We start from the raw sequence: 3,995 nt of genomic DNA, 5'->3' as shown, positions 1-3,995 counted from the left end.
GCACTTGCTGTGATGCGCACTGTTCTAAGTGCTGCGACCAAGTCCCCCTTACTTGATTTTTCTCCTCCTTTTATATAAATCTTGCGAAAAGGGACTTCTAACTTCCGAGTGCACATTGTGTAGATTTCTTCTAAGTTGTTATTGCCTATTCTAAATGCCTGCGGCTGGTTTTGCTATGTTTGCTATTTTTGTTTGCTGCACATTTTTTAAAAATTCGGCAAAATAAATGACACTCAAAAAAAAAATATGAGAGGTGTTACTACTTAATTTATATTTCATGGAGGATTATTGCTTTTTTTATTAAATTTTATTAAACTAATAATAACTTAATGTTATTGATAGTTTAAGTTAACTTACTAATACCTTAATTTTTAAATAGTTCATATTAACTTATTAATACCGTAATTTTATTAATAGCTTATACTAACATTTTTTTATGAGTTTAGATTAACTAAGAATAAACAATTTTTTTTTATTAACTAAAAATAACTTAATTCTATTGTTGTCTTATTATTATTATTTTTTCTTTTTGTTTTTTAGTTTTACATTAATAATAACTTAATTGTATGCCAAGTGTCGTAAAAGTCGTCATAAGTTGTAACATCCGAACTCCTGTCCAATACCAGTCATTCAAAGGGGAAACAGCTTAGTAGTCTGTCAACATATATGTTTTCTGTTTTGTGACTTAAATATATACATATATGTACTTTAAAATAGTCTCGTGATATGATCGATCTTAAGATGTCTGCCAATTGCATACGGCAGGGCTGTCCAAATCACGGCCAACGGGGCACATGTGACCCGCGGATAATGCTTACGCGGCCCGCGACATGGTTCTAATCTACCACAATTTCCCTTGATGTAGTTTGGTAAAATTGCATTGTTTTGTTGGGATACAATATTCCAAAAAAATTCAAAAGAATAAATTAATGAAACTAAATTTAATATTATCACCGTATCTCAACAAAAAATTTATGTACTTGTTTCTGTGGAACTTGAATTTGCATAGTAATTTTTATTGGCCCGCGAACGTATCTGGCTTCGAATGAACTATGAATACTGTTGCTATTGGTGTTTTGTAAGAGACGCTAAAAATGTAAGTAAGGCATATTTGTATTTATAAAAACTTATAAAATTATTCCATGTAATTTTTCAAATTACACAGAAAAGTATTTATATTTCTGGTAACTAGAAAGGAACAACTCGAAATAAGCACAGAAGCAGAAAAAAAATTGAAAAACGATTTCATTAATAAATAAATGGTCCTACTAAAATATAGACACATTAAAAGAAAAGGTTCGCTATTTTTTTGAATGTTCTGAGATATTTTTAAATATCCTTTATGCGTTGAATAAAGTTCTTATAAGATTTAGAAGAAGAACTGTAAAAAAAGTAAGGTCAGATAATGAAAATATTCTCTCAGTATGTTTGTTCCGACGCGTCCGAAAGACCCACAAGTGAGTAAATTTATTACCGTAACTTGTGAAATTCTTTAAAATTGTTTGCTTAAATAATACGGGCTTATTTTGTTTTCTCTAAAACCTTTCAGACACTGCCAAGAAACCACTTAAGAAGTCTCCAAGAACCTATTCAAATAATACGAGGTAAAAATAATATGATATTTTTATGAATAGTTATCTCTACTTGATTTTAATACATATTCGTATATGTATATTGAATAGTTTCATACAAAATAAAATAGGAAAGTCTCCCGTTTCCGTTCCCGTTCTTTTAATTAAACTCTTTCAACTCCCATAACATTCTTAACTGACACAGAAGAAATAACATAATTCACAAAATAAAATAAAAGCCATGAATGTTTGTTTCTTACTCTTTCTCTTCGGTCTTCGGTATTCATTCAGTGTATCAACCTGATACACTTGTAAAAATAATCACTGCTTGGCGATAGATCAAAACAATTTGATAATCTACAAAGTGAAGCAAATTGACACACTGATGCGTTGAGCAATTTGGCGGCTGTCAATGTCAACAAATAATGCAATAAAACAACACAAACACAAACACAAACGTTGGTGTCAATTCCCTTCAAGTGCGGCGTAAGGGCTCATATGTTGCATTTTGCTGTTGTTGCTGTTGCTGCTGTTGTTGCTGTTGCTGCTGTTGTTGTTGTTTTGTGTTCCCTTTGAACTCTGCTTTTAGCATTCGTCTTCGCTCATTTCGAAACAAATTTATCAATAAAGCCCAATGCACCCATGTCACTTGACAGCTTAACTCATAATTAACAAATTTGAAAAAAAAACCAAATATGAAATAAAAAAGGAACAGACGAAAGAGAACTGGCATACAACAACAAAGCGCAATAACAACAACAAACATACTAAATGCCGTTTCGACAGTTACGTTAACAAACCGTAAGATATTATCGAATGATTAAATCGAAAGCGATTTGGTCGAATGGAAAGTGCATAGGCAGGGAAAAAATATCAAATTTCCTCTTAAAAAGAAAAAATGTATTAAAAGGTTTTTTCTTTTTGATTTGTTTAAATTAAAAAGTCATTAAAATTGACAGCTACTCTTTCAGTTGTCAAATGCATGCAAAGGTGTCAGTTGACAAGAAGCAAATTTGTTAGTGAAATACGAAGAGTTTGTTTCGTCGCTGGAGCTTCATAGTTCCCTTGACTTAAGCTTCCTATCAAAACATGGCTTCAAAAAATATATCTACAGATACGCATTCCACGCATTCCACGCAAATATTAGCTGTAGGCTGACCTTAGCGGTGGAAAACATAGATTCTTGCCCTGCAAAAGCAATTAAAAGTCGCATATGAAAAACGTATACGTACGCAAGTACGGGGAGTGCTTGATGCTAAAAAAGTGAGCTGTAGCAGTTCGGAGAGAAAAATTAAAACATAATTATAAAGTATTTTTTAAATTAATTTAAAGAAATAAATATAAGTGGTTATTGCTTCCTAGACTAGATCTATAAACCGAGGTACTGTCCTTTTTTAAATGGATAACAGCAGGAAAATGCAACGTAAATGAAGAAAAAATTTTAAAAAGAAATTATTATAAAGCGGGTTTTTTCGAACAGTAGTGAACTACAACAACAAAAATTTTGTTTTTTATGTTATTTTATTCCATTCTAGCATATGAACATAACGCGTTTAACACTTTATGAAAGCCATACTGAATTAAAATAAGGTTATCTACATCATCATTTTTTCAGCGTTAGTAAAGCATCGGAAGCGCAGTCTGAAATTTTAATTTTAACTAAAACCATTCTTAGAGATGAAAAGACTTCCATTTTGACTATAGAGCGTCTTTAAACTTTATTTCACCTCTAAAGAGAAGTTCATATAAAGTGCTTAGAATCAGAAAGGATGGCTAGGTAGCGAATAGGAAATACGTGTGTAGGTGGGACTATGATAAGTACAAATAGTTTCTATTTTTTTTTTCAAAAAAACTCAAACCATTGTCAATCCTTTATGTAGCATATTCAAAACGAAATTGATATTGATAAATTGCCGCGTCTTATGGGTCTGTTGATTGAATATTATCACAGCTCTCAATTGTGAATTGTGAAGCCAGTTCTTGGACTATTTCTTCAGGTTTCTTTTGCATGTAGGATTAACATTTAAGTGGATACAGTATCGCTCAACCAGGATATTTTCATTTCATACTTATCGGGTTATTAGGACATGTACTGTCCTAATATAAAATGTGATTAACTATTTAAGTTCGTATGATTTTCTGTTCTGATACACCGCAAAATTTTCGTATGTGTGTGTTTCACCAACACGTGTTATGCTTATTTTCCATAAAAGAATTTATTTTACAGGAATTTATAGTTCATCTCAGGGCGGAGTAATTAATAATTATTTAATAGATTGTGTCTGAGAGACAGCTGTTGCCCGGACTAGCGTTAAGTACTTGAAACTTGATGTATACATTGACTCTGATGAATATTGTAATTGTATATAACTTCTGTGATATATACGTTAGTTAGGCAGTCTGTTCTTATTGAATGTGCAGCAT

Source organism: Teleopsis dalmanni, chromosome X (genome assembly GCF_002237135.1).
Source record: "Teleopsis dalmanni isolate 2A chromosome X, ASM223713v2, whole genome shotgun sequence".
Classification (NCBI taxonomy): domain Eukaryota; kingdom Metazoa; phylum Arthropoda; class Insecta; order Diptera; family Diopsidae; genus Teleopsis; species Teleopsis dalmanni.
This window is presented reverse-complemented; position numbering follows the sequence as displayed.